This window comes from Microtus ochrogaster, chromosome 6 (genome assembly GCF_000317375.1).
Source record: "Microtus ochrogaster isolate Prairie Vole_2 chromosome 6, MicOch1.0, whole genome shotgun sequence".
Lineage (NCBI taxonomy): Eukaryota > Metazoa > Chordata > Mammalia > Rodentia > Cricetidae > Microtus > Microtus ochrogaster.
Window position 1 is genome coordinate 17491622 of NC_022013.1, and position 23257 is coordinate 17514878.

The following is a 23257-nucleotide window of genomic DNA, read 5'->3' on the forward strand; positions in this document are numbered from 1 at the left end:
TAGAAACATGCATGCATACAATAGTCAATATAATTTAACTTTGTATCAATATATAAGAATTGATACCAATATATTTGTCTAAAAGCAGTAACTCACAATTATAAATCTATTATCCCATCTTCCCCCCCCCCTTTATTTTCAAAATGATATCTGAGCTTATAAAATTCCTCCCCCAACCTCCCAACCCCTAAATGATGTCACTAAACCCACGGGCAAACTTTACTGGGAGAGGGGATGTTGTCCTCTAGAATTACTTCCAGCTGTCATGGGGATGATGTTCTTTCAGGGGGATTCTGTGAAAGTAAAATGATGGTTAAATTTCAAGATCAATGTCTTTTAAAATTTCAAATTGTCTCTGAATATTTTGTGTAGGTCTGGCCAGAATGTTGTACAAGATGTGCACCATTTCAGCTAACCAAGTTGGGATCGTCTTGTGCAGCTGTTACCCCAAACAGGTCTTGTAGTAGCGCTATCAGTATCATGACATCATATCAACCAGGTAGAGTTGTTGTTGTGGGGCCCCATCTTCTTCAAAATGTGTCCATCCATCAGTAATTAAATATTCAAGGTCCCTTAATTTTTTTGAAGATGAGTATTTTCCTGTGGAGATAAGAAAAGAACCCTGCCTCCAACCTATCTGTATTTGTTACCATCAGTATGCTCACCATTCTTATGAAAGAATTGTTATTTATCTTTTCCAAGTGGCTTACTTTTTGTTTGCTTAGGTAATATTATATTCTTCTGGAGTCTCTGATGGTGCTGAAGAATAGATAGATAGTTATAGTTGTTTTCCTTAGTTATGATAAAGATAAAATAGAAGTAAATATTGTAATTTTTACTTGATAACTGTTTTGTTATATGTAATTTTGCTATGTTAAAGTTAAAGCCTTTCCTTTTTGTTTAAACAGAAAAAGGGGAAATGATGGAGGAAGGTCATTAATAAAGTAACTGCTTGGCCTCATAGGTTAAAACATAGGTGGGAGGAGTAAACAGAACAGAATGCTGGGAGGAAGAAAAAGTGAGCTCATACTTGACAGCTCTCCTCTCGGGGGCAGATGCCTCGCAGAGACACCATGCTCTCCTCTCCTGGGCAGACGCAGGGATAGCTCTGCTCTCGGAGGCACACACGATGAAGCTCCGACCCAGGATGGACATAGGCTAGAATCTCCCTGGTAAGCCACCTAAGAGGCCACACAGATGATTAGAAATGGGCTAGTCTAGGTGCGAGAATTAGCCTAGAAGAGGCTAGATAGAAATGGGCAAAGCAGTGTTTAAATGAATACAGTTTGTGTGTTGTTATTTTGGGCATAAGCGAGCAGGTGGCTGGGGTGCTGGGGACGCAACCCTGCCGCTCTTTTTACTACACCACTTATATTGGCAGTTTGTCAGTCATTTTCCTCTGTGTCCAACATAATATCTGACAGACTTTTTCGTAAAGGAGGAACTGAAGGACTGTCCTATCTTGTTTTGGCAAGTACAACAGTCATTTTCCTATGGTCCCTGACCATCTGTAAATAGTGTGTAGGTGTATCACACCAATTTATCTGTCTTCACATTGGCAGGCAGAAACCTTGTCTATGGGGCCTTCACAGTGATATGGACACCTTGGGGAGCATGAGCTTGAGCTGAAGCCTAGGTATGACCTGGAACTGAGGTGTTTTCTGTGGTTTAAACCTCGAGCTTTGGTTGGCAGAGATGTTGACCCTTGGCCATGTAGCTTCTAATTTCCTTCCCAATCTTGGGGGGAGAAATGAAGACAAGATGGTTGAGTTTGCAGCTGGGGCCCTTTGACATCTTGGCTTAATCACCTTGGGCTTCACAAGGACCCTGAGGGCCTCTGCTCATGCACTCATTGCCTTTACATTATTTGTCTGCATCTTCTTCAGGCCTTTCTTGTTATGTTTCTTGGCAAAGTGCAAAAGGGGAAGTGTAGTGACTGATCTCTCTGTCCGTGATGTTGAACTATTTGGTAGATAAAGGTGGTGCATCTTGGCTGCTTCCTTGACCTCTTATATAAGGAATGAGGGAGTGTGGTTATGCTCTCTTGAGTGGTGAAGAGTGAGTCAGGGAATATGAAGCAGTGCGTGATTCGTTGCCAGGTTTTCAATGACTGTGCAAGTGGATTTACCATATCCTATATTGTGAGGATATTTACCCCTTTTATATCTTAATAAATTCTTGATACCTCATAAACAGTCATACATGGATTTCTCTTAACAGCCTGGTGATATTTTCTTTATTTCCTTTGTAAGGTGACTAAACCAAGGAAATAGTTACATTGATATGTAGGATTTCCTCTTCATTTTTCTCATGTCTTCTCACAATCATCCACGTTTACTTCTCTCACAATGATTGCAGCTGACCCAGTTTTCTATACCTTTCTCAACCATGATGCCCTTATGAACAGAGTTCCTTTCTGTCTTTCATGATGTCTAATATTACTAGGCATATAATGGATACTCAAGAATTAGGGAAAGATGATTCTAGAATAGTGAATGATTTTGATTGATTTCATGTTTGGGGTATGGCCAGTGCATGAAAGGCAAGTGCAGAGAGAAGCACAGAATATGGAGAGCAACTGTGATGTGGCTCAGTTGGTAGACTGTTTCCTATGCAAAGCCCTGGGCATTATATAATGTACATGTGCATGTGATGGTGCATGCCTGTAATTCTAGCATGTGAGAGGTAAAGAAAGAATGATCAGAAATTTAAAACCATACTTAACTGCATAGAGAGCTGGAACAAGCCTGGGTTAGATGAGATTATCTAAAAAGAAAAACAGTGTTGACGGGTATTTGTATCATAGTGGATGTAAGAAGAATTAAACCATGGCAGACAAATATTTAAATGCCAACTTTATCATCTTCTGGATCAGGAGTCTTTGGTTACTATCCTAAAGAATGTATTAGAAGGGGATGGTACATGCCTTTTCAGTTCATTTACATTGTCATTGCCAAACAGGATAATAGGTAGTGTGTGAAAATTAAATATGCAAAGCAAACTATTTTACCTCAATGATTAATTTCTAATGAATATTGGCCATTTGGATAATTGAATTGGCTACAAAATACATGCTAAATTAATTCAATTTTAGAAAGAGCAATAGAGGTTTGATGAATCACAGATGTAATGGCTATAAATAGGAACCCCAAAAGCTATTAAAGATCTTACTTATAATGTCATTGTCTTCATCACTCATCTAATAAAATAATAGTGATAGGAAGAGGTAATGATCTATGATAAAAATAGAAGATGGAAGTGAGGACTCAGAATAATGTTTTGAGGACAGGAAATTCTAGTCCTGAACTTAAACAAATAGAAGTTCTAATACACATCATAGAAGATCTCCATTTTGTCTTCAGACACATCAGGGAAGTGAAGTATGGACTAACTTCCACAGATGCACAGATCCTAGATTATAGTTTGCTTAGGGCTGAGACTGATTCATGTACAAAGTTATGGGCTCAATTTTGAGCATCACAGAAACTATGTATGGTAATACAAGCTTGTGATCCTACCACTTAGGACTTGGGGGCAAGAATATCAAAACTTCAAGGTTGTGGGTAGGGAAGATGTCTTAGTCAGTAAAGTACTCAGCACACAAGCATGAGGTTCTCAGTTAAGATCCCAAGCCCCCCACGAAAAGCCAGTAATATTGATACTTACCTATAATCTAAAAACTGTAAAGGTAAGGATATGAGGATACCTGTCCATGCTGGCTTTCTGGCTTTACTAAATCAGTGAGCTCTTGGTTCCATCTTCATAAAACATGGTAGCCTCCACACACCCACACACATACACATGAATCAATATTTATATATTACTCACACACGCACACATTACATGTGTGTGTGTGTGTGTCTTCTATAAACACAGCAACAGAAAAGTTCAAGGTCATCATTAGCTATATATCAAATTCAAGGCCATTGTTGGCTGCATGAGACCTTGCTTTAAAAATCAAAATAAACAAGCAAAATTTAGTATGAACAGCGTGGGCAGGTTTTAGAAGTCAAAATGGTACATAAATCCATAGAATTGGCCTCAGATCCATGCTAGACACAGGCTGTTCTTCCAGAAGACTGCTACTTAACTTGGTGACAGCATATCAGAAACAATTTGGTATCATAGTTAACACAATATCCCTTACATTTCATTATTTTAATGGTTCTTGTTTGTAAGTTGTATGTATGTGTGTATGTTCATGTATATGCAGACATACTTGGAGATCAAACATTGACAATGTTACATGTCTTCCTCTATTGCCTTTACCTTGATTTTTGAGGCAGGACCTCTCTGTAGTAATATAAGGGCAGCAGGGCTGCGTCCCCAGCACCCCGCTGCCCGCAAGGCTAGCTTTACCCAAAATAATTACACAGACACTGTATTCTTTTAAGCACTGCTTGGCCCATTTCTATCTAGCCTCTTCTAGGCTAACTCTCGCACCTGGACTAGCCCATCTCTAATAATCTGCTGTAGCCCACAAGGTGGCTTACCAGGGAGATTCTAGCCTATGTCCATCCTGGGTCGGAGCTTCATCGCATGTGCCCCAGAGAGCAGAGCTCTTGCCTCTGCCCGCAAGAGTAGAGCATCGTGTCTCTCTGAGGCATCTGCCCCCGAGAGGAGAGCTGTCGAGTCTGAACTCACATCCTCTTCCTCCCAGCATTCTGCTCTGTTTACTCCACCCACCTATGTTCTAAGCTATGAGCCCAAGCAGTTTGTTTATTACTCAACCAATGAAATCAACAGATTGATATATGACACTCCCACATCACCTCTCACTGGACATGGAGCTCATTATTTTACATAGACTGGCTGGCCAGTACACCCCAAAATCCTCTTATATTTGTCTACTATTTCAAGATTACAAATTTGTGCTTCCAGGTCCAATGGGGTTCTAATGGTAGGTGCTCTTGCTTGTGTAACAGCCACATTAAAGAATGAATTATCTCCTAGCCTCCAATTGTTCTTTTAATAAAATTTTATATGCATCTGAGAAATAAAAATTACCTACCATGAAATGAAGTGCATTGCAAATGTACCCACACAGCATATAGCTTTGTAATATGTGTGTGTATTCATGCAGTATACACACTGGGGAAGTACAGAGGACTATCAGAAAAAGGTGTACGTGCACTCTCAGTCCTCTAAGTCCAGCATTTTACTTGTTTTGTGCTGGTAGAAGTTAGAGAAGTGAGGATTAAAAAGGAAGCTTTATTTTAAAATTTTTCTCAAAGCTACACACATAATTACTAAGTAGTTGAATTTATAAAAAAAATCAAATCTGCCTCATTCAACACAATTTTTTCTTTCTTTTATATTTGGTCACCCTGGTCCCTGTTTTTAATTCAAGATGTGCATCTTCCAATTTCTCCTGCTGCTGCAGCTTGTTGCCATGCCTCTAATTTATCATCATACATTCTGTCCCTCTGGAACAGTGAGCACAGATACGTTCCTGCTGCCATCAGTTACTGTGATCATGGTGTTTCCATATAATATAAAAGTAAATAACACAATGTTCAGCTGTAATTTCTGAGTTTTGGATGAGCAGATAGGGTAGAGTCTGACTTTCATTAAAATGATGTGGGTTCAAATTCTGAAACCTACATCTTCGACTAGTACCTTCAGTTTCATCGAAAGGTTGGTGATAAGTAATAAAATCAATAGATTGTAGAGGGTACTTAAAGATGGCTACCAGTGAAGCTTGATTTCAAAGCATGAGGGCCTGAGTTCAGTTCCCAAAAAGCATGTGAAATTCATGCATAATCCCAGTGCTGTCAAGACAGAGTCAAGTGAAATTTGGGGCTTGTTATCCAGAATACCTAACATGCCTATGCTACTTTACCAGTTTTTCAGGCCAATGACAGACCATGTCTCAGAAACATCAGGGAGATAGTACCTGGAGAATGATATTCAAAATTGTCATCTGGCATGACAAACAGCTACATACATATGTAAACTCTTCACATGCATCGACACACACACACACACACACATACACACACAAACCTCTCACATGCATCTGTGCACACACACATGCAAAACCCTCACATGCATCTGTATACACACACACACACACACACACACATCACACATACACATAACCCTAAGACCAAAGGCCTTACTTAAAGGCCAGGAAGAAAATCATCCTAAATTTTTTAAACAGAAATCTATTTTATTTTTAATAATGTGTATATATGTATGTCTGTGTGACTATTGGCCAGATGTGGCTGTATGCTCACCAAGGCCCTATGGTCAGATCTCTTGGAGCTTAAGTTACAGGCTTGTGTGAGATGCCTCAGAGAGTGCTGCGAATAGAACTCGACTCCTCTGAAAGTATAATACAACCTCTTAAGCACTGTGTCATCTCTCCAGTCCTCTCTTTTAAACCATCTTGTAGTATTATAAACAAACAGTGTCTGGTGCTTGAAATGCCTCCCAAGTGCAGAAACAATGTAATTTAGTTTGCAACTAGATTAGAAAGCATTTAATTCTGCATTTGGTTACAAAACTACAGTTACCATTCCTAAGACAAATACAACCTGGAGTTTGTAAATTGTCTCTGATAAACCTGGGAATACAGCGAGCAGAGGGCATGAAACCAATTGAGCTGAATGCATTGTTTATTGTCTATATGCCATCCTAAGGGAAATTATAGAAATTCACTTTTCATTAGCATTCATGAAAGTACTCCCCCTTAGCAAGGTGCTCTCAGTACACAATATAACATCAGATGATTTCCTCCATTGTAAGTGCCTTCCAGCTGTCCATCTGAAGAGTTACTATGGAGCTACAGCTAAAGCTAAATCCCAAGAGATTCTCTGGTGACCGTCATCTTGCCAGGTAAAAGAGAGTTAATAGAAAATTAAATCGCACCAACACCCAGACAATATAAGACATGTTTTCTGGTTCAGTACACAACACTATTATTCCACTCTGATTAACAGTAAAGGTACAGGAAAATACACTGGCTTTCATTTTCGCTCAAGAAAAGCATGCATCATAATGCAGAAAGGAAGCATAATTGAAACACAAATGCTTTTTTTAAAAAATTTTGTGCTATTCTCTGAATAAAATGTGACATTTTCTGAATATTAATACAGAATTTTGTTAAATGCATAATTATTGACACTGCCATATACTGGGCAGAAAGGCAGCCTCGCCTTGCAGGTGGCTAAAGAACTAATGAGCACAATGAAGTGTTTCAGCGAGGTAATCACATCAAGAAAAATGCTGCTTCTGAATAGGTGAAAGACACAGATTTGATTTTATTATTTTGTGTAGGTGTGGGTGTGTGTTTTGTGTGTGTGTGTGTCCATGTATGAACAGGTACACATGTGGGCAGAAAGCATGCACCTAAATGTATGTGGAAGTCAGAAGACAACCTTGGGTGTCAATCCTTGGGCATTGTTCACCTTGCTTTTTGAGACAGGGTATCTCACTGGACCTGGAGAGTGCCACATAGGCTGGACAGGCTAGGTGAGCAGTAATCCCAGGGTGTTCTATGGTCTCCATCTCACCAGCACTGAATTATGGGCACTTTGCCATGCTTGGATTGCTTATGTTGGTTCTGCCCTTCAGACACAGGTCCCTGTGCTTGTGTGGTAAACCCTTTGCCAGTTGAGTTGTCTCCTCCACCATACATATGTTAAAACTTCAATAGGTCTAGTCAGCTAATACAGAAAAACACAACTCCTCAAAGTTCAGACAATAAAGTGTCTTGACTACTCAGCCACTTACTTCCACCAAGGTTCAGGGACAGTTACATAGGGAGAGGGGAGTAGAAATGAGTAGCAAGAACATAGAGAAAGAGTGTCATCTGTACAAGATGAGATTGTTGCTCCCATAAATAACCAGCAGTTATGGTTGCCTGTGAAGACCTGTGTGGATTGCACCAGTCAACACTTTCGCAAGGACTGGGGAGGAGCTTGTGTGCACTCACCCTTGAGGAGCTACTGATAGTTAATGACTGCTAGCAAGGGGAGAATCAGTTTTCCTTAGGGCTGTGTTTCCTGGTATGTTGTCCAAGGTCCAGTGAATGTTTCTACACCTGTGAGTAAATAAACAGCACAAACTGGACCCAGAGGGTGATAAACAGATGAAAAATAAAGACATAACATTGTGAAAAGAGTCACAGACAAGTGAGGCAGGGCCTGGAAGGAGTTAGGGGGAAGAATGAGAGGTAAATATGATCAATATGTATGGTGTGTATGTACATACTTGTATGAAATTCTCAGTACCAATCACAATGACACCCCTTTCTGAGCACCAATCACAATGACACCCCATTCTCAGTACCAATATCAACAACGCCACCTTCTCAGTACCAATCACAGTGACATCCCCTTCACCATACCAATCACAATGATACCCACTTCTCAGTACCAATCACAATGACACTCCACTTTTCAGTACCAATCACAATTATACCCCTATTCTTAGTACCAATCATAACAACATCCCACATCTCAGTACTAATCACAGAACTGGTAGCAGTCTGTATTCATTACTCTTCTTATTGCTGTGACAAAATATGCTGGTGTGGCAGGTCCTTCTATCTATATGTTGCTTTTATTAGTTAATGAATAAAGAAAATGGCTTGGCCTTAGCTGAATGCTGGGAGAAAGTGGGCAGAGTCATAAGAGAAGCCATTGAGCCTTGCTGGAGTCAGACGCTGGGTAAATAAGCCACAGCCATGTGGTGACACACAGATTAATGAAGATGGGGCAATTTATGATAAGAGTCATCCAGAAATATGCTTAATCTATTGGTCAAAGAATATTGCAAATAATATGGTTTCTTTGTGAATATTTCGGGGCTGAGCAGACAGGAAACAAACAAGTGGTCTCATACAACAAATTGATGCCAAATTTGTGGCCTACTAAATCCACATAAAACCCGAGAAAGTTTTAAAAGGAATTCTAGACACTAAAAAACAAAGTTTAGATGCATTTTTTTTTTTTTTTTTTTTTTGGCTGGCAGCATGCCACAGCTCCCTTAAGAGAGGTCTTCCTGATTCAGCACTAACAGAAAAAAAGGTATATGGTTTAGAAACAGTGTTTTTCTGGGCTGTACTGCCATTGTAAACTCTGGCTCTTTCAGGAGGCCAAGCATTTAAATGGGGCTTATGGGCAGCATACTGCAAGTTACTTGGAGGCAGCATAGGCCAACTGGTTATCAGAGTTGAGGTGGTGAGGACAGCTCCCACCCAGCAGTCCCAGAGGCAGTGAATGGAATTCTTCCATGTTGGACTAGGTAGAGCAAGCAGGCAGGGCCATATTTACCATAGTAATGCCACCACTTAGTGCGGCGAACTTCTCAACTAGCGAGGAAGAACGACCACCACACGAGGATTCTTCTCAGATCACGCTTTAATAGAGTGCCTCTTGGTTGAGGGAGAGCAGGAAGTGAGGGGCCCCCAGAGCACTAAAGCAGCTGCTTATATAGGGAGTAGGCACACGGGTTGCCCTGTGATTGGCTGCCACCATCAGCTGACACTAGACTGAATCAGGATAGGCCCAAGGACTCTAAACCACCACACATGCGGGAAGCAGGGGACACGCAGCTCCCAAAGGCATAGCCAAATATGGAGTTGTTTATTTCCAACAAGACAGGATGTCAGTGCCATCTTGTAATGGCGATCCTGTCCGGCTCCCTGAAACTTAGGTTTTTAAAAAGTGCTTAGCATTTTAAGAAGCGATCCTGGTCAGAAAAGGATTACAGATACACAATAAAGACAAATTCATACAAAAAAGAACTCTAAATAGGTCACAGTATTAGATAAATGTATGCAGGCTTGGGAAAGAGAAGAAAAAGAGTATAGAGAGTTATAAAAACTTGTATTGCTCAAAAAAATACAAAGTCATTAGGGACAGAATACAGAAAGTCATGGATTAAAAGGAGAAAAGGAAAATAAGCCACTTAAAGATGGAAAATACACAGAGAGCCTGGATTATGTATATTATTCTGTTTTCTTTGAATTTTTTGACTGCAGAGAAACATTTGCTTCTAGGGGATTCTAAGATAAATTAACATATATGTTTTAATGGTTTCTTGATATCAAAGTTTGAGTCTAAGGATATGTTGTTTTTGAAAAGAGGTTCTTTTGTTTCCTCAGAGGATGAGAACCTATGGAATCCTTCCAGACTAATATGGCTTGATGGACCAAGATACCCTGAAAGGTCACCATGAATATTCCCCTCCCAAATTACTTCCTCTAATAAATAGCAGAAAGCAGTTTGGAGAGAATTATGCTTATATTCCTAAATATTGTTTTTAAATGTTTCTTTACATTTAAAGGGAGATATGCTATAGGGGTTTTCATTGGTATGAATGTTAGTTTATTGATATCAATTTAAGGTCAATTTTGCTATATATGTATATTCTGCTCTTGATTAAGTGTTTGTGCAGCTCATTTAAAAATGTAATGTGTAATTAAGCTACAAGTAGCCATGTAGTAAGCTAGGTTTTCTAGATGTACAGAGATGTATTTCAGATGGTTAGGTATTCTTTAATCCTCTCATAGGCTACAGAATATGACATTTAAAATGTTTAAGAACTTAGGACTTTTCATGACAACGAGACACATCTGCTCCTGTCAGCATCAATTAATTTAAGGGAAATATGGGCATCAACGAGGCAGTTTGTTAGACATTTGGACAAGAAACTGCTCTTGTCTAGACTACGTGACACTATTCTGCATGAACTAGACATGTAGGACCTACAGAGAAATGACTGCTGAACTTGCTGAAAAGTGAGACAATTCTTTAAGGTTTCTTCTTCATGAAAGAGTCTGGCAGGCATTCGGCAGGACACAGAAAAATGTGACTGACAAACTACCAATATAGGCAGAACTGTTTTTGAAATTTCTTGCTTCATGGAAAAGTCTACTGGATACTATGGGTATATAGGATGAAGATGGATGCTTCAAGGGTACAGAAGAAATTTGGGTGAACTGTCCAGGCAGCAAGATATCTCTGTCAATTCTAGAGTTTTGGGAGATGCTTACAATGCACTCCCTGTTAACTTAGGTAATATTAATATTATATACTTCTGGAGTCTTTAATGGAGTTGAAGAATAGATGGTTATAGTTATAGTTTCCTTAGTTATGATAAAAGATAAAGTAGATAATAGTATTATAACTGTAATTTTTACTTGGCACCTGTTTTGTTATATACAATTTTACTATGTTAAAATTCAAACCTTCCTTTTTTATTTAGACAGAAAAGGAAAAATGGTGTGGGATGTTCTTCTGTTTAATGTGTTGCTTTTATTGGTTAATGAATAAAGAAACTGTCTTGGCTTAATAGGCAGAGTAGAACTAGGTGGGGAAAAAAAACCTGAATGCTGAGATAAAGAAGGCAGATTCAGAAGAGAAGTCATGTAGCCCCTCTGGAGAAAGACACTGGGTAGGTAAGCCTCAGTCTCATGGCAATACACAAATTAATGGAGATGGGTTAATTCATGATATGAGTTAGGAGGAATATATTTAAGCTCTTGGCCAAACCACATTGCAAATAATATGGTTTCCGTGTGATTATTTCAGGGTTGAGCATCCATGAAATGAACAAGCAGTCTCATACAACAGTACTTGGCTGAAGGAAAGAAAATTTATGGTACTCACAGTTGGAACTTATTGTCTACAACAATGGTGATGTCATGGCATCAGGGGCAGGTGGTAGCCTGCTGCATTGCATCCATGGAGAAGTACAGAGATGAGAACTGATGTTCATCTTTCTTTCCCCTTTTTATTCACACCAGGTCCATGGTCCATTTAATAAATTAGGTGCATTTAAGGTGAGTTTTTCAATCTCACTTAATTGAATCTAACCCTGCCCCCTTATAGATATATCCAGAGATTTGTCAAGAAAGTGATTCTACCTGTCAAACTGACAATGTTGTATATCACATAAAAGTTCTTGCCTGACAGTGGTGGCACATAACTTTAATCCCAGCACTCAGGAGGCAGAGGCAGGTGGATCTCTGTGAGTTCAAGGCCAGCCTGGTCTACACGATCTAGTTCCAGGATAGGCTCCAAAGCTACAGAGAAACCCTGTCTCAAATAAATAAATAAAATAAATAATAAATAAATAAATGTTCTCTTTCAAACTTAGTGGAGGTCTCTGGAAATACCTCCTAATTTTGCTACTGTTAGTTTTAGTTTTGAGAAAATTGTAATTCTGTACTAAATGTCTATATGTTGAGACAGGAGATCTTTAACTGAATGCATTTTCACAATTTTTAGGTTTTGTCAGTTTGGGGGCAGTATGGAATACCTAACTGTTTATAGTATCATCTTTTTAGCCTTTAGCTTTGGGGTCAGTTTGAGAACCCCAGTTTCTCTCTGGGTTCATGTTTTACCTTATCAGTGACATGTACTTGCTCCCTGTGCTGCCCAGGTTTATGTCAAGTTGACACAAGCCAGAGGCATTGTCTAAGAGAAAACGTCCACTGAGAAAATGCCCCCATCAGATTAGCCTGTGGAAAATCCTATGGCATATTTTCTTAATTTATGATAGATGTGAGAGGGCCCCACTCATTGAGGGCATTGTCACTCTGGCTTAATGGTTCTGGGTACTATGAGAACAAGATATGATGATCAAGCCAATAAGAAGCTTTCCTTCATGACCTCTGCATCATCTCCTGCCTCCAGGCTCCTGTCCTTAGGTTCTTTTCCTGACTTTTCTTGATGATGAACTGTGATGTTTAGATGTAAAGGAAATAAACCCTTTCATCTCCAAGTTAATTTTGATCATGATATTTCTTTCTGCACAGTAATAGAAAAACTAAAATACTTTGTTAAATGATGGAATTTGAAAATGTGAAGTTGCTTGGTTGAGAAATGGCTTCCTCTCAAATCCCCAACCTATTGTTTATCTCAGTTCTTACTAAATGGAGGGTGGCAAGGCACAGTTCCCGATTCTCTGGGCACAAGAGGAAATTCCACTTTTGGTAGCTTTGTTCCATGCCTTTGGGTTTTTAAGGTTCCTTTCACATTACACTGGACATGCCTTTCTCCTATCTCTCTGTCTTTATCTTTCTTCACCTCATTTTGTTCCCATCTCTTTTTTGTTGGTCTGTCTGTTTTTCTAGCTGTCTTTCATGTTTGTGTGTATGTGTATATGTTTGTTTGTGGGTGTACTATATTGTGTGTATTTTATGTTATGTATGTATGTGCAGTGCATGTGTGGTGTATGTGTTGTGGTTGTGCCTGTATATTTTGTGTGTGTGAATGTGTGTGTGTAGTATGTGTGTTTTGTGTGTGCAGTATGTGTGCATGGTTTGTGTGTTTGTGGTGTGTGTTGTTTGTATGTGTATGTGTGGTATATGTGAGTGTGCGGTATGTGTATTTCTGGGGTGTGTGTTGTTTGTGTGTGTCTGGTATGCGAGTTTGTGGTGTGGGGGTGTGTGTGTGTGCATGTGTGTGTGTGTGCGTGTGTGTGCCAGTAGACACTGAGTGCCTTCCTCAGTCATAATCCACCTTCCTTTCTGAGCAAAGGCCTTCTATTAAACTTAAATTTCTGATTCAGCTGGACAGCTTGGTAAGCGAGCTCCAAGCATCTCTCTTCCTGTCTCTCAGCTCTAGAGTTCTGGGCACATGCTGGCATGCCTGGAGTTTTACTCAGGTTCTGGAGATCAGAACTCATTCTCTTATATCCACATTCTTTGAAACAAGTACTTTACCAAGTTAGCTCTCTCTGAAGCCCCGATGACTGGCTCTTATTTCGTTCTTAAAGGCAAGACTGAGGGCATCATTTCTGCTTCTGTTTTATCTTATGTATGAATCTATTCACTTGGTGAATGGGTAACTGACCTACTCTGAATATCTTTTTCAGTAGCTGTTTCCTAGAAAGTGAAAGGAACAACAAAATAACAAAACAGATTTCCTTATTACTTCATAGACAACTCTTTCTAAAGAGAGAATGTTAGAATTAGAAAGGTACAGAAATGATTTTATTTATTATTTATAAATATGTACTATTTGCTCTGAAGCACAAATATCACTGTGCATACTTAAGTAGAATAAGAAATTTAGAAACAAGGTTACATAATATTTAATCAGTGTTAATTGCTATTTCTAGCACTGTAGCAATTTACTGGATTGCTTATTCACTCAACAACTTTCTGTGACTCTCAGATTAACATTTTGTTAGACCGTGCTCCTGAGAATTGTGTAGTATAAAATAAGAGAATCAATTCTGTTTTTTAAATAAGATTTATTTGTGTGTGTGTCTGTGTGTTCACATGTGTGTGTGTGTGCATTTAAGTGACCGAATGTGTGTGTTGTGCACATAAGTGTGGGTGCCCACATAAATTAGAAGACAGTCCTAGACCTTTAGGAGCTTAAGTCACAGGTACTGTGACAAGCCCAATATGGGTTCTGGAACCTGGAATCAGGTGATTATTTAAAAGTAGTCAAGATACAACAGCTAATCCACTTTAAGAAACACTTCTTAATTTTCAATAGTACTAGAATTTTGATTTTCTTTTTTTATGTGTGTGTTCATGTGTACATGGCAAGCATAAAATGAGAGTCTAACTGAAGTCTCTCTGTGCTGAGAATGTATTCAGCAAATAATAAAGGACGGAGCTGTGCCTTGCAGGGGGAGTACCGGGAAATCTACACAGAAGAGCTTTTCAGCATCTGGCTTTAATAATGAACAGGTTTGTGGTTGAACAACTATTCAGGCAGAGGAAAGCACACAAGGAAACTCGCAGAGGTGGTGTGAGGTCCACACCAGGAAACAAGAAGGGTCACCGAGGCTTGGAAGGTGGATGAGAGCCTGAGAAGTCAAAGATTGTATAAGGCATATTTTATTCATTCCAGCCAGCAGCAGGTGCACAGACAATGACACAGGATAGCACGCGTGGGCCACACAGGTAGGTAGCACCCTGAACAAATGGTTGTAGTCACCTAGGCCTACAAACACACACAGAGAGGTTGGAGAGAGGAAAGATTCAGACCTCTGACCTCCAAACCCCATTTCCACAAAAATCACACCAACTTGCCTCTCTTCTAAAAATATTAATCTAGCAGTTTAAATCACTGTTTACTTTCAGGTTCCTGGATAGCCAGTGGCAGTCATCTCAAAACAATTCATGCCTAATATCCACATCCATGCCATGTTAACTAAATATAAATTGACACTTCTGGTCAATGATTTTGATGATGATTTTATAGGAAAATAAGAGATGAATCTCCTTTCTTTAACATATAACAGGCTTTTAAAGAGTTTACTGACCCCTTCTATGGTTAATGCCACATAGTACAACATTCCTTAAGCCACAGTACTTGTATGTTATTGGAAAGTTTAATACTTTTTAAATATACTTATCAGTGTTTAATGCTGTTTATGAACACTCATCTTCCAGACCAATATATGTAAATATAATGACTATACAATAAAATTTTTGTTAGGAGGGCTGATCTCCTTCATTCAAGGCCAGCCTTGAATATAATATGCATCCAAAGATGACCTTGAAGTTGTGATTTTCCTGTTTGCAGGGCTCAGTTGTTGGAAGTGTAGGCATGTGCCACTATGCATGGCCTATGTGTTGCTGGGCTTCATGTATGATAGGAAGCATTTTACTGCCCAAGCTACATCTCTATTTGCAGTCAAGAACATTTATATATACATTTACTCTTTCCACTTGGAGGGGAGAGACAAGTGTCTAAAGAATTGATAACGTAATACTACTAACTACCATGAACTGAAAGCATATAATGATGATTGGTCTATAAACAAAATAAGCATGCTTTCAAGAAAAAGGTGTTGGAAATATAATAACTCAAAAATGATAAGTAATTTGGAATACATAGTACAGTTTAAAGTGCTATTGACTTAGAATAATATAAGTGACCTCATTTCCAATGATAAAGAGCTATTGATTTGAGAGAAATAAACATACTAGGTCCTTGCTCGTGTGCTGCAGTTATGAAAAACAGCTTGATAAACTGTTCTATGAAGCCAATTCATGGGGCTACTAAGATGACTTCAGCAAGTAAGGGCACAAGCCACCAAGACTGACAATCTGAGATGGATCTCCCAGATCCATGTGGTGGAAGGAGAAATCTGGCTCTAAGGAATTGTCCTATGACCACTACACATGCTCCATCTCTCCATCTCTCTCTCTGTCTCTCTCTCTCTCTGTCTCTCTCTCTCTCTGTCTCTCTCTCTCTCTCTCTCTCACACACACACACACACACATACACACACATACATACACACAAACACACACACACATACACACATACAAATACACACACATACAAACATACACACATATAAACACACACACATACACACAAATACACACGTATACAAACACACATATACAAACACACACAGACATACAAACACACACACACATACACACACACACACACACACACACACACACACACACCAGTTAATGAGATAATAATTGCTAGCTTTGCATGCATTCTAACCTTTGGGAAATTATCATGAAGAAATAATGAAAAATACAAGTCAAGTGAAAGTTAATGTCTATATGGCATTAGAAGATGAGACGTTTTAACTCTAAGGATAACATGTCCTTAAATATATTTCCTCGTAGAATGGAATAAATTACAGTAGAAGCATTATGTCACATTTTCTATGTGTAGGATTTATGATAAACCTTCTAGGTATTTCCCTAATTTTGTGAAATTTGTTATTTAGGCTACTGTTATCAAATAAGAAATCTTAAATTTCATTCAATTCGTGTCAGTCCAAGATCAGGCACTAAGTGCATGTAAAAGATTCAGACTCCAATGCTCTGTCCCAAGGAAGTCTGATGTGAAGTGGCCCCTGACAGCAGCACACAGGAAGTGCTATAACTTTCTAAGACTTGCTTATGAACTTGGGCATGCAGGATGATGGGAAATCTGCCAAGAGGCCCACAGACACACTGAATGGGAAAAGTGCTGAATGTTCACATACTGGTGACTAGGCCACTTTATACCTTTTAATTTCTTAACAGTCAGGTCTACTTTAAAAGCAGTTTGAGTGTATTTGTGTTAAACTTCAAATTTTGTAACCTCTTTACTCAATTCAACCAAATACTCTGCTTCATGCTGAGCCATCAGAACTGAAGACACACTTTTCTCTTTCCCTTTCTGAGACTTTGAATGACTTTCTGTGCAGTTAGCCACATATTCTTTCTTTTCTTATTACCCATCCCCACCATAACAGCCTAGACTCTGCTCATATCAGAAAAAAAGGAAAAAAAACAACAAAAACAAATCCAAGCCTCATTTCTGAGTGTTTCCTGTAGAAAAAGTGTCTTTTGTCTCTTTTGAGTATGAAAGATTGATTCATTTTCAGCTCTTTTAGCTCAGAATAGAAGAAGCTTTAGAATTTCAAGATCCCAGGCCCAAGTATTTCCTCCTCTTTCTCTATTATGGATGAAGCCCTTCAAGGTCATGAGATTAAATACGACTGGAGAAAAGTTGATAGTGCCAGAGGATGGGAAATGTATTATTATGTTTTTAATTATGTGTGGAACAGAAAAGGATTGCCCTTTGCCAGTTCTGTGTATATTTGTCTTTTCCCCCTCTACAAACAAGGTCATCTCTGGAAAGTAATGAAAGTAGATGGAATGAATTCTCCTGGGAAAGAGGGTAGTAGAAATAAACAAAAATTTTTGACCATGGAAAGGATGATTTGCCTTCAGAATCTGAAATGTTTTGAGAAGATAAAAGAAAACAAGGGTTTTGTGTATGTTAGGTGGTACACATATAGACACGCTCACAATAGTTTTGTGTATGCTAAGGTAGTGTACACATAGACAAAAGCACAATGCTTTGTGTGTGTTAGGGTAATGCACACATAGACACAAACCCAATGGTTTTGTATGTCTAAGGGGAGTACACTCATAGACAGAAACACAATATTTTGTATTAGGGGAGTGCACACATAGACACACACAATGTTTTGTGTGTGTTAGAGTAATACACACAGACACAAACACAATGGTTTTGTATGTATTAGAGGGAATCCAAACATAGACACAAGCACAATGGTTTTCTGTGTGTTAGGAGAGTACCCACATAAACACAAACACAATGGTTTTGTACATGTTAGGAGAGTGCACACATGGACAGAAGCACAAGGCTTTTCCTCAGTAACTTCTCTCACTGCCGTGACAAATCCTCAGCAAAAGCAAATTAATGAAGGAAGGATTTGTTTTAGTTTCTAGTAGGGAAGGCATGTTAGTTTCTGTTAGTGTGAGGTAATTGGTCACATGGTATCCACAGTCAGGAAGCAGAGGGAGGAGAATGCTGGTTCAGGACTGTTTCTCCTTGTTATTTACTCTTAGAACCCTAGCCCACAAAATAGTATGTTCACCTTTACAGTGTGTCTTCATGCCTTGGTTAATTTAGCTAAGAAACTGCTGAAGAGACTGCCTAGAGATTTATGTCTAAGACCATCCTAGGTACTGTCAGGTTGACAATCAATGTAAACCACTGTAAACAGGCTTTGAAATCACAGGTATTTAAAACTGAGTGAATATTATGTGATTCTAAAGTCTCTAAAATTTAGAGACTTGAAGCTGTACTAGAAAGCAGACTTCCAGGAATCTGAAAGAAAACCTGTGGTAGTTTGAATGTAATTGCCTCTGCCCCAAACTCATATCAAGTGTCCTAAGAAAACCTATGGTAGTTTGAAAGTAATTGCCTCCGCCCCAAACTCATAGCAAGTGTCCTAAGAGGGGTGGCAATATTGGAATACCGTGGCCTTGTTAGAGGAAGCATGTCATTGTAGGGGTGGACTTTGAAGTCTCATATTTGCTCAAACCATGCCCAGTGTCTCATTTCACTTTCTTTTACCTTCACAAGATGTAGAACTCTCAGCTATTTCTCCAGCACCATTTTCTGCCGCATGCTACCATGTCCCACCGTGAAAATAAGGGACAGAATTTCTAAAACTGTAATTTAATTAAATGTTTTCTTTAAGAGTTGACATGGTCACGGGTTCTCCCCACAGCTATAGAAACCTTAAGACAGAAGTTGGTACCAGGGACTGGGGTATTGCTGTAAAAGGCATGACCATGCCTTTGTTTGAAGGAATTTGGACTTTGAATTGTGGATTAGAAAAAGCAGTTAAATAGTAAAAATGGCAATCTTACTAAAAGCAGTCTACTGATTCAATGCAATGCCCATCAAAATCCCAGTAAAATTCGTCACAGACCTCGAAAGAACAGTATTTAATTCAAATGGAAAACAACAACAACAACAACAGCAAAGAAACAGGAAGTCAAAACAATCCTGTATAATAATAAAGGCACCTCTGGAGGCATCACAACCCCTGACTTCAAACTCTACTATAGAGCTACAGTACTAAAAACAGCCTGGTACTGGCATAAAAACAGACAGGAGGACCAATGAAACCAGATCAAGGACATGGATATTAATCCACACAATTATGAGCACCTGAGATTTGACAAAGGAGCAAAAAATATCAAATGGCAAAAAGAAAGCATATTTAACAAGTAGTGCTGGTATAACTGAATATCAACCTTTAGAAGAATGAAAATAGATCAATATCTATCACCATATACAAAACTCAAGTCCAAATGGATCAATGACTTCAACATCAAGCCAACCACACTGAACCTCATGGAAGAGAAATTGCAAAATACACTTGAACACACTGGCGCAGGAAACCATTTCCTAAATATAACCCCAGTCAAAGAAACTGAGAGAAACAATTAATAAATGTGACTTCCTGAAACTGTGTAGCTTCTGTAAGGCAAAGAGCACACAATCAACAAGTCAAAACAGCAGCTTATAGAATGGAAAAAGATCTTCACCAGCCCCAAATCAAATATACAAAGAACTCAAGAAATTAGTCATAAAAAAAATAATCCAATTTAAAAAATGGGGTACAGACCTAAACAGAGACGAGTTTAAAATGCTTGAAAGACACTTAAGGAAATGCTCAACTTCCTTAGCCATCATAGAAATGCAAATCAAAATAACTCTGAGATTCCATTTCACACCTGTAAGAATGGCCAATATAAAAAACACGATGACAACTTATGCTGGAGAGGATGTGGGGTAAATGGAATACTTCTGCCTTGCTGGTTAAAGTGCAAGCTGGTACAGCCATCTTTGGATATCAGTATGGCTATTTTCAGAAAATTAGGAAACAACCTTTCTCAAGACCCAGCAATACTACTTTTGGGTATATATCCAAAGGATGTTCAATCATATCACAAGGACATGTGATCATCTATGTTCATAGCAGCATTATTTACCATAGACAGAACCTGGAAACAACCCAAATGTCCATTGACCAAAGAAGGGATAAAGAAAATGTGATACATTTATGCAATGGAGTACTACACAGAGGAAAAATCAATGATATCTTTAAATTTGTGGGCAAGTAGATGGATCTAGAAAACATCATATTGAGTGAGGTAACCCAGATCCAGAAAGATAAATATCATACTCACCCATAATTGGCCTTTAGACATAAAGCAAAAAGCGGCTTATAATTCAAAATCTTACAAAACCTAGAAAACAAAAAGGTCCCTAAGAGAGACATACATGGATCTAATGTACATCGGAAGTAGAAAAAGACAAGATCTCCTGAGTAAATTGGGAGCATGAGGGCCATGGGAAAAGGTAGAAGGGGAGGAAAGAAGAAAGGAGGAGAATGGACAAAAATATGTAGCACAATAAAAACAATTTTTAATCAAGGAAAAAGAAAGCAGTTAAATGCTTTAAGTGCTGGCCAAACTGGTAAAAACATGGGACACAGTGGGTCGAGTGTGATACAAACTGTGAGTACCTGAATCAAGGGTTAGGATGTGGCTTTACAGAGGGTCTTGTGATATTTTGGTGATGAATATGGGTGCTTTGTGCTCTTGTCTGACAAGTCTGCCTGAAGCTGAAGTGAAGAGTTTTGTATTATTCCATTGGCAGAGAAAATCTCAAAACAGCCTAGGCTATTATGTAGTTGTTACTGTAACTCTAATGAAGATAAAGAGCAAGTTAAAATACAAAATGTAAAATATGTGGAGAAAAGGAGCACCAGGAGAGTTTCAGGACAGCCAAGCTTAGGCAGTGAAGGAAACAGTGGAAAATAGAAAGCTGGTGAAGGTATAATTTAAGGAGAAGGTCATGGTCCAGTGGCAGCATGCAGCACAACTTGCCAACTCTGACCATGTCTCTCCGGCTTTAAAATCAAGGATAGAAGAAACGTATTATGGAACCTTTCTCTGTGACTGAGGAAAGCTGCTGAGGCCAGGCATGTGTCATGGGTGTCCTTGAATTGAGGTCTAGAGAGACCATTGGGTGAAGATTTTAAGGAGAAGTTTGGATGCCTTGGAAACCCCAAAGTGTTAGAGATGCAAGGACCATGGAATACCTGCCGAGGAGAGCTGCATCCAGGGCATTGAACCAGCCTAAGAGAACCGTGTTGCAGTCAACACAGCTGAAAGGAGTTAGAGATCTGAAGAGCATTTTGACATCAGACTTGAAGATGAAGGTTTGGACTTTGCCAAGCTGGTTTTCAGTCTAAATTTGATTCAGTATTTTCTCACTCTGCTTGCTTCCTAATGTTTTGGAATAGTAATGTATATCCTGTGCCATTACATATTGAAGTATGTGATTTTTGTTTTTGGTTTTGATTTTATAGTTATGAGATTTTATGCATTTCAGAAGACACTTCAGACTTTAGACTTTAAAATATTGTTGAAACTGTGAAAGACTATGGGGACTTTGAAGTTGGACTAAATTTAGTTCTCATTATGATATGGTTAAAAACGTACAGGAGTCAAGGAATGGGATGTGGTAGTTTGAATGTAATTAGCCCCCAAAAGCTTATAAGGAGTTGTACTATTAGTAGGTTTGCCCTTGTTGAAATATGAAGTACATGTGGCTTTGTTGGAGGAAGTGCATCACTGGACGGTGGGCTTTGAGAGGTCTTCTATGCTTAAGATACTTCCCAGTATCCCAGTGCACTTACTTTTGCATGTGAGTCAGGATGTTAGAACTGTCAACTCCCTCTCCAGCACCATGTCTCCCTGCACACTTCCATGTCTCACCATCATGATACTCTGAAACTCTGAACTGTAAGTCACCCAATTCAGTGTTTTTTTTAAAAGAATAGTCTGTGGTTGTGATGTCTCTTCACAATAACAGAAACCATAACTAAGACAAAACCATAAACTGAAATGCTTCTATGCTGTACCTTTAACCTGGTGTGATAGAGTTTCAGAAATGTTGGTGGCTAGGTGATTACAGAGAGTGTCCTTACAGAAACCCTGGGCCACTCCACCCTAGCGACTGTATCATTTGTAAATTTTAAGGGATCACTGGACTGAGTAGAATGAGTATGGTAAAGATGAGTAATTGAGGGAAGCCTGACCCATAAAACTGTGAGCAGTCCAAGACCAGGGTGCTTTCCAAGAGTCTGAGAATCACATTTGTAGGTATGGAACCTTTCATTCAGTATAAGCACAATGATGTTCAAATTACAAGTCCCAGAATCCCAGGGCTTCTATCAGCCAATCAGAAACTGAATTAATTGTTCAAGAATTGGAAGAGCAATGATATGTGGATAACTTTTTCTTTCTTCTTTATTTTTAATTGGTCACATTTTTGGTTTCCAGTTAACTAACAATCTATCTAGCCCCAGGTGCTGAGACTTTTCATCTATGCCTTTTATACCCACAGCATACTTCTAGATTTGAAATCCATTTGACCACAATTTTATCCATTTTAACTTAAACTGAATTTAATTGTTGCTGTTAATGTTCAATTCCTGTGCTATAATCTGTTAATAATGTTGGTTCTTCTACCAGTGGATTTTCTGTCCTTCTGTCAATAATCAGCTGAGTGTATTTGTTTTAGTTCTTCCTTGATCGGTGTTCTTCTAACGATCTACATGTCAATTGATAAAATAATGCCACATAATCATTGGTATAATAGTTACACAAGTTTTGAAATTGAATATATGAGAAATTCTTTCCTGCTACTAATTCTTTATTTACTGATTTTGCCTGTGTTTGATGTGTCTGTGTGGGAATGCATTGTGTGTGAAAACACAAATGTCTGTGTGGAGGTCACAGAGTAATCTCACACTTAAGGAATAAAGTCCAGAACATGCCAAGATGGACAGTCTCACTGATCTGTTTTTTTTGTTTTGTTTTGTTTTTTGTTTTTTTGTTTTTTTTTTTTTTTTGGTTTTTCGAGACAGGGTTTCTCTGTGGCTTTGGAGCCTGTCCTGGAACTAGCTCTGTAGACCA